At 45.0% G+C, this 12,635-nt stretch overlaps 1 protein-coding gene across 15 annotated transcripts in view; it reads right to left on the bottom strand.

The window, feature by feature from the left end:
• The window catches only part of ZBTB20 (zinc finger and BTB domain containing 20), a 486,412-nt gene that overhangs the window by 49,173 nt on the left and 424,604 nt on the right, over window positions 1-12,635 (bottom strand). For 14 of the 15 annotated variants that reach the window (XM_030021006.2, XM_030021008.2, XM_030021004.2 and 11 more), the window contains 2 exons: window positions 10,886-10,982; window positions 3,242-3,429 (listed from right to left, as the gene is read on the bottom strand). The gene's annotated coding sequence lies outside the window, so the exon portion shown is untranslated. Of the gene's footprint in view, window positions 1-3,241; window positions 3,430-10,885; window positions 10,983-11,278; window positions 11,293-12,635 lie in introns of those variants that run through there. The other variant, XM_030021020.2, reaches the window with a different exon arrangement.

Below are 12,635 nucleotides of genomic sequence, written 5' to 3'. Positions count from 1 at the left end.
CTGGATTTTGCTTCAAGGATTCATCTGCACTAGAAATACATCATAATCTTCAAATCCAGAAATCTAAGACCCAGTCATACAAGGGTCAGAAGTAATGTAATTTCATTGGGAAGAAGTGGCACCAGAAACAGCATGTACAATGCACTACTCTATAGAATTAAGCCCTAAATTAAGTTATGCATCACATATGACTTCACCCACATTTTTTTGCAAAGTACTTGTTTCAGTTAAGACTGGCATTCAGACTATTGCTTAGGCTTTCTTCACCTCTGCCTTTTACAGCTGAGGAGAAGATGGCTATCACAGAGTTTTTATTTCCTATGCTTGGAAAAAAGTATTTTGATCAGAATCATTCCAAAAGCACCCTGATTTTTTAAAGTAGGTTAGCTTCTTAATATTTCTCATAATAAATATGTGGTGGTGTTTTCTGCCAAGCACTAGTGACTGTGCATGTAAAATGGTCAGTGAAGATTTCAAGCTGATTTGAATAGGTGGCCCATAAAATCCAAGTATTTTTTCCAGATACATGAATGAGGGCTTATGGAACCATCTGTACATCAGTGCATTTTTCCAAGAATTGATATGCCCTACCACGCTGACTCTTTCTGGGCATTTCTGATATTTGCAACAAAAATTCTTCTCAAACTTCCTGTCTAATCCTAGTTTTTTAGTATTTTTAAATTATTTACCATCCACTAGAAAACTCCCCAGCAGAATGAAGAATGCCCTTTGAAAATGAAATATTATCTGCCCAGCTGTGGGGGTAGAGGCAGTATGGTGGTCTGGGCAAGAGAGGAGAAGCAATGCTGTAGTGTAGAGAGGACAGGAAGTGCTGCTGGCCCAAAGAAGTAAAGGATCACCACAGGTCCAAAAGTTGAGAGGAAAAAAAATGTGGCAATGTAGCTCTGAGAGGAGGGGAAGAGAAGGACAAAGGGAGGGATTCTAGGGTGAGGGGAAAGAATCAGTCCAAAGGCAGGGGAAGCAAGAGGTAAGGAGGAGTTTGTAATGACAGGGAAGCCCATTTTTAAATATTGGGAGCCACAAGTATTAATCTCTTGGGTCAATGAATGTATTCCAGCACTAAGGATTGAGGCAATATTGAAAAAAATACCACATAACACATAACTACAGTAAATATACAGTAAATATTCATCATGCCTCGTTTTTAGTTCGTATGAGAAACTGGCATTGCTATTTCGCAAGGGCGTGCCAAACACTAATTACATGCATACTGCCCCGAACAAATACAGCCTGATAAAGGTTATAGCCCATCATAAATAATGGGAGTTTTTCCATTGGTTTCAAAGCACATGGAATCAATTAAAAGAGATCAACACCACATGACGTCTTACCATTTCTTGAATTCTTGCAGGACTCTAACTTTATTTTGGGAACTAAATTTCAACAATTCCTGAAACAGGACAATATTAATGCTGAAATTATTATTAAAGTTTTTTTCTGAAAAAAAACCACCCCAACTTCAGTGTGAAAGGAGCATCTAACCTGGGTTTGCAGTTAATTCATATTGGTATTGTGAATTTAGTAGGAATGGAAGGTGATTTGGGGACATTAAAAACTTTGGGGTCTAAAAGACTCTGTCCACAAAACAGGTAGAGCATGAAGAGCTCCAGGCTCCACCTCCCCCTACTGTCCTCTGCCAATATTCCTCACCCCTGAACTTGGCCACCTCAGAAAGCAAAAGCAGGAGCTCATTCTTCAAGTTCCCTACAATTCCTGCTGGCCTCTGGCCTAAGGTTGCTTTCATGGGTTTCCATTTGTACTGTCAAAAAACATCAGTGTGAGGTTTCAAATCCCATTTACTGATGAACTCTTTCATCTTTGTGAATGGGATAAATAGATTCTTTGTTTGAAAATAAGGATTATTTTTTCTTGTTGTTCTGCTCATTTTTTGCATCTTTTCACAAGCTTTTTGTTTTCAAAAAACATTACAAGACAAAACTGTACCCCAGTTTTAACAAAGAGCCTGGCATCTCCAATTTGAAGAGAATTCTTGTATATACTAAATTGCATGCTGCCTGCTGCTCAATTGTTTCACATCTCTTTCTTCTCCCCAAATCACCAGGTGAGATTTAGGAAAGTCTCCCCAATGTTTACCAGCTCTATTAAAATCAAGATCTCTAGAAGAAGCTCATAATGAATAAAGTCAGAAGCCAACAGGAATGAATTGCAGCTAAAGTGATTTTGATAGTGATGATCCCTATAACCCGGCTGCTTCCAAGCTTGCCCCTGAGGCAGAATTTTTAAATTAAAAAAAGAAAAGGATATACATACTTTTTAATCTGATTTTTTATTGTCATGCCCTGATTTTTTTTTTTTTATAGGCTTTTGCAAAGTCTGGTTGGTTTCTGAGCTCTTGAAACCCGGTGTCATCATCTTTCTTTCTCCTTTTTTTCCCCCTTGTAAATTTTACAACATCCTAAAACCACCGCAGAAGAGGTAAACTATATATTCTAAAACTAGTGAATGACGAGGTTCACATCATCCTGCACATTCTTGCCCAAGAGACTTCCAGGCAGGGACCACTGTGAAATGACAATGTTTTGAAGAGCTGACAGGGTAACTTCTGACTTTCCAAAATCCAGTTTTAATCATTCCCTTCCTTATTTTTGTATTTTTTGGCAAAATGGAAAAGAACATTTTAAAAAGGCCAATTAACCCATGCTGAGTAATCTGAAAGTGAATGCACTCAAAACAAGGGCCTTAAACTGGTACAACCACACAGGTCTACAAAGATTTTCCAGACTTTCTCAGACTGATCCTCTTCACAAAACACTTCCCCCTTTCTTTGTGGAAATCCTTTACAATCCTGGGTGTCAGAGCCAGACACTTGTTTTCTCCCACTGCGATACAGCACAGGCTGAAAATCCCCCGTCAGTAGATATGCTTGGGTAACAACAAGCATGTGACTACCTGGAGAGGAATAACTATAGCTCTAGTCTGAAAGAGACACGCTTGAGGGGTCTTCCCTTTTTAATTCGTAAGAAGCAGCAACCTGACCCAACAACACGCTCTCAGCTTCCTCTGGCTGATTGCATTATCACGACCTTAACACAAAACACTCTGTTTCAGTGGTAATTCCCAAAGAAGGAAAAAGGTAAGCCCTGAGGCAGTCCTGCTCGTGCCATTATGGGAAGAGCATCCAACTGGAAAACCTGGTCTGCAGTAGGGAGCGTGTTTTCAAGAACCTCGGTGCAACCCAGCAGTGTGTTGGTGTACTCACAATCAGATGACCCTGTGTGTGCGTGCAGGTTTGTTGGTGAATGTGGTGAGTGGATGAGGGCCGGGCTCAGAGACGGAACAGCTTCAAGGTTCAGGCAGGGAAGGCCCGGCTTGGCGCTGCATGCACCCGTCTGAGTAATCTCATTCTCCTCAGACGCCTTCTGGTTTTCAGCTGTCTTGGGCTTCTTCCTGAAAATAAACAAAGAGACCTTTGAAGGGACTGACTGCATATTTGGGAAAAGGCATTTTTAGAATCTGTTAAAGATAACTTTCTTCGCCCCCACCATCCCCCCTCTCTCCTCTCTTTTCCCTTACAGGGAAGGAGGCAGAGAAGACTTTCCTCCATGCTTCTTGTTTGGAAACAAGCTGCTCCTTGTTTTGACTCTGATGCAACGGCCCTGAGACTGTGTTACAGCAAATAGGCCAAGCACGAAGCTCCTCATTCTGCCCCTACTGATGACATATAAAATGAAACTCGTCCCAGTGGTTTAGACAGTCAGAGCTCCATTTGACAAATATTAACCAAGGCTGTAGCATTCTGAATGGAGTTATACAGAAATGTAATAGAATTGTCTGAAAAGCAAACAAATATGCAAGTTTCCAGTTCAAAGCGAATCAGCGCAGAGACTCGTTTTGTAGGGAAAAGCACTGAAGTAATTTTGAGACGCAGAGGTCATCTAAGTAAAGCACGAAGATTTGGAGCCTGAAACAACAGGCTATAAGCACAGTGCATGCGAGCTCTCAATGCCTCCCTCCATCCAGGACCTCCGAGCGTTTTGTAAACACAAGGAATTAAGCCTCAGAGGAACATTAAGCAGGTAATCACCACCTTCATTTCACAGATGGAGAAACTAAGGCACGAAGAGAAGCGACGGGCTTCGAATCACGCAGCGAGCACTCCGTACGGGGAGGCAAGCACCCACGCCTCGCTGCCTCCCCTCCATTTTACAGGTGAAGGCGCTCCCTCCCCTGCTCTCCGAGGCAGGCAGCCGCCCAGCCAGCTCAGGCGGCAGCCTCCAGCCGGGGACACCGCTGCCCTGACCCAGCACGCGGCCACGGCGCCCGGGTAAACATCCAGCAGCTCCCGCTGCACGCTGAGGGAGGCCACGACCACGCTTGCGAGGGAGCAGCGGGAGCCGGGGAGGCCGAAGCTGTCCAAATAGAACGCCGTTATCTCCTGCTGGCACCTGAGGAGGCGCGAGCAGTGGCGGGTCACCCTGGGAGCGGCCCCTTCTTGAGGCCGCGGCTTGCGCCGCAGGGCGACTGTGGTTTCGGGGCAGGGTCTGGCCCCAGCAAGGGTCGTCCCAGAGCACGGAGGTGCCGCCGGAGCCGAGGCGGCCCTGCCCTGCGTCCACCCGGGCCCCACGCGCGTGGTCCCGGCTCCCCGTCTGCTCTCAAAGCCCCTCTTCCACAGGGTCGGGCTGTCCTCCTGAAGGGCCAAGGCGGGAGCCCCTTCTCCCCACACGCCCTGCCCTCCCACATCCCGCCTAGGACGGCACGCGGCTGACAGGCCAAAACGTGACTTTTGAGGACTGGACTGGCCTCTCAGTTTTAAAACAACTCGATCTGTACAGGAAGAAAAGCCCCATTCCCGCGGGGCTGTGTGTGTGTGTGGGGAGGACAAGGAGGAGCAGAGCGGGCCGGCCACCTCGCAGGGGAGAGCAGAGCCCCTGGCCCCGGCCGCTTACATAAAGGCATTATATAAGGGCGGCACGCCCGGCCGGGGGCAGGGCCGGGACCCGCCGCCATTTCCCGGCGGCCGCCGTCGGGGGGCAGCAGCCGCCCGGGCCCGGCCCGGCCCGGCTCGGCCCGGCCCGGCCGCCCACACACCCACCCCGGGCAGCGGCCTCTGCCCGCTCGGCCCGCCCCGACGAGGTAACTCCTCGGCCGGAAAGTGAAAGCTGCGGGAGAGGAGGGAAGGTGAAGTCTCACTATAATAAAAAAAGAAGTTAAACGGGCCAAAAAGAAATAACACAACTCCTCCCCCCCCCCCCCCCCCCCCCCCCGCAAAGGCCCCCCACAGGAGGTGCTGGGCCCCAGAGGCCACTGGCATCTGCCTTGGGCAGCCCGGCGCTGAGGGGATGCCCCGGGGGTGGCGAAAACGCAAAAAAAAGTGCTCGGTCCCAGAGGAACGGGGTTTCGGGGTGCTGCAGGGCACCTGAGCTCCGCAGGTGAACCACTGCCAACGGAGGGTCACGCTGATAACCCCGCAGCTGGTGGCGGCTTTGATGTGTTTTGGATTACCGGGGCTAAAAATCCCCATGCCACGGGACAGGCAGATGGTACTGCTGCTGTATCCTCCACATATATAATCAATATGCTCAAAATATACCGGGCTAAAGTCTAATCTGATATAAATCAATAGGATATGACTAAATGGACCTTACTTAAAGTTGCAGAGGTACAGCAAAGGGCTGAACTGATATACTCCATTTAAAATGGAAGGAAAATCAAACCATTTAAAAAGCGTATTTTCTTCCTGAGGAGTAAACAGAGCATCTCGTCACTCCAAGCTTGGGCATCCTTCTGCCTGTTCCCTGTTCTGCCACAAGGATCCATCTCTTGCTATGTGGATGAGGATGCCTGAGACACTGGGCACATATATTTTAAAGTATATGGACTGCATACATTTTGTTTGCAACAGTCTGCATCAATTCTTGGTGTTTGAACTCTGCCACACCTTCACACACCTTATTTCCGGATCCCATGACTTCTCCCATGTGCAGCCAGCATGCACCGAGGGCTGTGGGGAATCTGTGTGTAAAGCAGTGGTTTTTTACAGCATTGCTACCCAAGAAGCTTTCAGACAGCATGGCTTTTTGTCCAGGCAGCAAAAGATGTATGTAGGGTTAGACTCTGGATGCACGGGGTGATGAAGTCCCTTGCGCATGGAAGCTGAACCGCCGTATTTAAGGTCTGTTTTCAGCTCAGAGTTAACCCAAGTTACATGCTCGGAATACAGCCCCTGACTCCAGCTCTTTCCACATGCAGAGCTGCCTCCCCTGGGCAGGATGCTGTTGTTATTTGCAGGGTAGGGGCTCAGTCTGGGTAAGCATGACTTGTCAGCCGCTGGCACAGCCACAGTTGTGTTGTTAGACCAAGCACTGTCTGATGCTTCATCTTGTGGCTGATCCCACATGTGCCTCCCAGGCCTTCAAAACTCATTAGAGGGACAGGTTAAAAAATACTTTAGCAACAGGTAGTGGCACCAGTGAGACTGTGCACAGCACCCTTGCTTCTTCCTTTCCAAACCTGTTTATTTTCTACTTCGCTCTTAAGCCTGACACTGTTCTCAAGATGCTTGTGTCATCGCTTTTGCACATCAGAGTCCTGCAGCTTGGTGACTTACGCTCACTAGGATGGGAAGAGAAGCAATGGTACTACTGACTGGCACTAGAGGCGATACCTCTCCACAGCAGTTCATTTCTCTCACACTGTTTCGACATGCCCTGCATCTCAGTACCACCTGAAAGGAATGCAGGCTTCCACATGAGGAAGGCTGAGTAAGGGAAACAGCCAAGTCAGCTAAAGATTTAAAGAAAAGTTTTCAGAAAAGAAAAATGCTGGGGACACTGTGATCAAAACCACCTACGAAGAAACCCAAAGAAGGTTCTTCTCCAGTCTGCAATGTCCGACTGCTGTTGCCAGCAAAGGACAACGGGCAAAGCCAGAAAAATCCTGCTCTTGCTGTAAGTATATTGCTATCCTTTTTCCTACCTTATCACCCACACAGAAAGCTCCTATTGCTATGATCTTCACCTATATATTCTAATTAAATATATACTTACATAGTCTACTTCTATTGCTATCTTATTGCTATAGTCTTCACAGAGAGAGTATTTAAGCACTGGATCGGTGTTGTGGCACCTCCATCCTTGGAGATTTTCAAAACTTAATTGAACAAGGCCCTGAGTAACCTAATCCAACTTGCAAGTCAGCCCTGCTCTGAGCAGGGAATTGGACTAGAGACCTCCAGAGGACCCTTCCAACCTAATTTTTTTTCCTGATTGCACACTTCTATGAACACTTCCATCAGCAAGCTCTCTAATATATCTCCATGTTCCAGAAGGTAAAATGGCGCACTAACTGTGGAAGAGTATGACTTGTCATAGCTATGTCAGAAACCCTGAAAGCACAAAGGCAGGAGTGAGAATGAAACAAGTAATAAATATTGTTTGTGGAACCTTCCCAAATTATACCTATTCATGTACCATCCCTGAACTTCACTGATTGGCAGTCCTGTGTGATTACTTCAGTAGTAAGGGTCAGTCTACCTTGCTACTTCAGTTCATGAGATTATGTGCTTCTCTACAGACTAATCCTGGAAACAGTAAGTTTGCTATTTACTTGTTAGTAAGGGCACTAAAAGTTGCAACTTACTTGCAAAAGACTTGGGAACGTGCCCTCGGAGCAAGGGGCTCCAGTCTGATCTCCAGTTATCTCTGAGCTCCTTCTCCACACACACCTGTGGTGCATTACAAGTCCTTCCAAATACTGCACTCAAAATTATCAGAGGGCCATCATCATCTTGCTTCTTGTGAAGGACAGCAGAAGGCCAATATAGCAAAGAGATGGCACTTCTGTATATGGACCTGATGCACAGACTCCTGGAAGTTGGGGACAGAAAAGATGCTGACCTTTCTAAGCTAATCTGAGACTTGAGGGTCACTGCAGAATTCATATTTGCTACTGATTTATAACAGATTTATCCCATCCATTTCTAAACATCCTACCTACTCCATCTCGTTAAATTTTCTATCCTATGTCCAGGTACTTTTCTTTTGTTGGTATTCACTTCCAGCATTCCCTTATATTTATTGTGTTATTTTTTATTATGTTCATTTACATCACTTAAAATATATTCTCTTCTTTCTTGATTGTATGCTCTCCAGCACCTAATATCAGGCTAAATGCATCCACTGTCATCCCTGAACTGAACTGTGCGTATCAGCACTTTCCAGCTCATGTGTAAAGCAAGACATACAATCACTGCCATCTTTTTATTTCTGTTTTCTGTCGGTATCTTCATGGCAGTGAGACATCCCCTCCTTTCCACGTACCTTAACGCTACGCTGCCATACAACAAGGTCTCAGATGGTGGACAACTCACAATGCTGCAGCAACTGCAATGATCTGGGCACTGGTTGCAAAACAGAATTGGCTCCTTTCTGTTTAATTTGAAGGCAGAATGGATAGTATTTTGGATGTCCTAACCTCAAAGCTATCTAGAAGCTAATTACTACCTCTGAGCTTTGGAAAGCCTTTAAAACCCCTGCTACACTTCCCCCTTCTTGCTGCCACTCTTGCATACAGCCTTCTCTCCCCCAACTCTCCACTCACTCTCCACACATGATTTCTTTGCACGTATCTCCCTTGCAACCATTACTTGAGTTTGGAATGAATTTCCCCTCGATGAGTTAACATGTTCTCACAGCAGGACCAGCAAACCAGGCCTCTGTCAAAAATAGGCAATCTATGTTCTTGTACTTCTCGCACAGCAGCTATAACTAATGCTTGAACCTTCCCTTACACAGGGAACAGCTCTCCGTCCTGCAGAGACACCAGGTTAGCAATGAACAAATTAGCTCGGGTATAGGAACCAGCGTAGCTGCGCAGAACCCACAGTAGCATCCTGGCTCTCAGGGGAAGCTATGATAATGTGACTGTATGAGAATAATACTACATAATGAACAATAATGAGGCAGTTTTCAGCCTCTGAATACAGGGAGGGCTGGGTCACCAACCAGACCTTTGTTCGTTGCATACTAAACAGCACGGAGGGAACACGCCACAGGGTTGCTGATGTTGGTACAACTGCTGCTGCTGGCTGAGTCTGCCCACCCATGTTCCAGGCATTATTTCTCCTCCTCACAGATACGGCATCACCTTCTAGTAAGTGCCCTCAGGTCAGAGATGCCTGTAGTGCCCAAGCACTGCACTTAACTCACCGGTGTACAGCTCGTCTGTAACCCTAGTAATTCATAGAAACTGTATGTAATTAAACTCCCCCCCCCCGGCTTTTCAGATCCTAAAAATGTAAGAGTGTGAAAATAGTTCGCATTTGATTTTAAGCGATATTCTTCCTGAGTGTTCTGCTGCACATTCTTCCTCTGCCTGTGTGCAACTAACACAGCTCCTGATATCAGTGCTTATCACTGCCAGTGTTGTGTCTCTTCCAGACATGACATTGACAATACATATTTAGAAACTGACAAAGCGAAAGAGAGAGAGAGAGAGAGAGAGAAGAGTACGATCATTGAATATATATATAAAAAAAAAAAAAAGCCCGAAAGAACAGTGAAAAGCACTGAAATCTGCCCAGAGACCTCACCTCAAAATTTAGGGCACGCTGAACACCAGAGCTGAGGGTGAAGCTTCCCGAGACAAGCTCGCTTTAAACCACCTGAGCCATCCCAGTTTTGCTGCCAGAAGTGTTGCTTCAGTAGTTAAAAGTCCTGCACAGGCTGACTGCCTGAATATTCACACAGCTTCTCTGATGATTCTGCAGCCACATTGATCTTCATGCTGTTACAGCTACATGACTGGCAGTTTGTTTAAAATCTCTGATTGCAAGTTTGTGTCATACAATGGAAAACACAAACTCCTGAAAACATCACCATAAAATGTAATACGGAAGAGAAATCCCAGTAGAACACTGCAGAGCAAGAATGGGAGGCACGGAGAACTGACAAGAGAGGCCCAATGTTCTAGTGCAATAAAAGCCTGGAAAATTTAATCAACACAGAAAAGTAAAATAAACTCCAAAATCCCTTACAGGAGACTGATTAACATAATTAAATTAAACTCGGAGATTAAGTTAAACTAAGATTGAAATTTGCTGGGTGTGTTTCAGGCCTGAGGTGGGGTTTATATGCCCCCAAATTTGTCCATTTTTTCCATCTAAACCACAAGCCTCATGGAAGTTAGGCCCTGACTACAAAACTTGCCTGACTTACAACCTCAGAGCATCTCGGCTACGGCAACACTGTGAGAATACTGGCAAGCACTGAGAACTGATGATAAGGAATCAAAACTATGAGATCTATGGGGAAAAAAAGTGCGAATAACAGACAACCGGTAGTTTCAGAGCATAATAAAACCACAACATAAAGTCAAAATTCTCTCAGGCAATTACCTATGTAATTACCTATGTAATCCAGCCAAATCTACCAAATTGTAATGGCCTTAAATCATAAATGACTCAAGGCCCGGAAAGAACAGTGTAAACCTTTAAGGAGCTGCAGTAAATTCAATCTGTATTGCATGAAACACCAATGAGAGGAAGGGTGTCTCATTAAAAAGTAGTAAGAATAAAAAAGAAGATAAACACTCTGAAGACAAACGTGGATGAACTAACTAGAACAGCACGAACTAGAGCAGCAAGCAGGGAGAACCTGCCAAACTAAAAGATATAAGCGGATCAAACCAGCCATTGCTGAACTATGCTGTGAGGCTAAGACTTAAATATTTAACAGTTTTTTATTGACATATTTTTTGCCCACATATTTCCTTGCAAATTTCAAAAGCAAAACTTAGCTTACCCTCATCAGTAATGCTCACAGGTGCTGCAGTTTGTTTTTGTTTTTTAAAGATGTCTTTTTTTGCTGAAACAAGAAGTCTTTTATAAGAGATAAAATATACTTACAGTGGTTTCCAAATGGTATCACTCTTCAGGTAAATTACTCCAAGCCTTGGACCTAGTGCAGACGTTCATTGGGGCAGGGAACAGAGAGAGGCTGTGTCTGTACCAGAAAGAACCAAAAGGAAAGGTCAGGGGGAAATAATAATTATTTACTGAGAGCAAGAAAACTTGCTGCAACGCTAACTGGCATTCTCTGCTGTCAGTACAGCTGGCTGCAGCCTGGTAGGGCCGAATTCTTCCCGCTTCAATCCCTCCAGCCCCAGCTGCAAACAACAACAGAGTCAGTCCCCGGCTACCCCAGTCTGCCCATGCAACCTATTCTGGTGAAGTGAGGAGGAGAGGGAGGATTAGCCAGCAAAGCGCTATCAGTAGGATTCATTCTGAGAAGTTGCTCACTCTAATGGCATGAGCACGGAGCAGTGATGGAGAGCTAGCACAAACTTGGCACTCAAGTGCATCTCATCAGAACAACAAGGCTAGTCCTGTTCAAAGCAGCAACAAACACTTCCTCAGGACTGAAAGGCAGGAAAAGGAAGGAAAAATCCTCCTTTGCTTCTTTTGCTGTCTTTACATCACAAAAATGATGGCTCCTATCAAAGCAGAAACCCCACTTATCTCCCATCAGCCACCAGGTCTACTGTGGTGAGACCAGTGAAATAACTTACTGTCAGCCTTTCGGGAAAGATTGAGCTCAGCAGCAGTTTTATGTCTGAAATCTCCCGAGTTAAAGAGGGAGTTGGACTCAATGGACTAATGCAGAAAGTGATCCAAAGAAAAACCTCAGCTCCAGTATTTATTAGAGGGTGATTTCACCACCCAGGCCTAAGTTTTTGGGAGTATTTACATTTTGGGGGGACTTGAATCCCTCTCAGACTAACAGAACTCCTCCTTTGCTAGTTTCTTATGATCTTTGGGTGGCTCATTGTGGATGTTGGAAGTATGTCTGAAGTTAACATCCAGGGACAGAATTAAATCCTGCTCACTTCACTTATGCAAAGAACTCCTGGGACATCAGCATATTCAGTCCTACCCACAGTGAAGCCAATGGTGCTATTTCCATGAATAAATGATTTTGCCTACTCTGATCAGACAAGAAAAGCAAATATTTGCTTTATCAAAGAAATCAAGAAGGTGAACAAAAAATGATAAGAGATGTAATTGTTATTTCACAGGTAGTTAATGTCACTGTGCAAGTTGGAATTTATGTCTGTAAATGCAACACAATAAAAAAACCCCACTGTTCGTGCAGCAGGAACACCGGAATGAGCACCAGCAGACACAATGAAGGATTTTAGATGACACTGTAATAATGTACTTCACAAAATATACATTCAGTTTTATGTTCAATTTATACATTTTGTAATGATGACGTTTATTGGTGACGGGGTTATATGCTACATACTGATTTCAACAGGCTACATGAAATCTGGCAGCTACAGTTCACAGGGGCTCAAGCAAACATTTTCTTTTGATTCCAGATTTTGTAGGTTCTCCCCTCTTGGAGTCTGCTTTGAATTGCAAATTGAGTAAATTTAAACACACACAAAAAAATCCTCAACTTAGCCTGAACCTCTGAGTTTTACCAGAGCCTGGGAGAGGAACCATATGCCAGCATCAGGTCAGCCCAAAGGAATTACATAAAACAGCGACACCTTTGACCACTACCAAGGGCTGAATTTCAAAAGTGCCATAACGCCCAAGGATTCTGTAGATTTAAGCCCTTGCTAACACTCAGCATTGCTTACTTTCAAGC

The sequence above is a fragment of the Aquila chrysaetos genome, chromosome 7 (genome assembly GCF_900496995.4).
Source record: "Aquila chrysaetos chrysaetos chromosome 7, bAquChr1.4, whole genome shotgun sequence".
Lineage (NCBI taxonomy): Eukaryota > Metazoa > Chordata > Aves > Accipitriformes > Accipitridae > Aquila > Aquila chrysaetos.
Note: the sequence above shows the minus strand (reverse complement) of the source record. Positions and strands in the feature narration are given on the sequence as shown.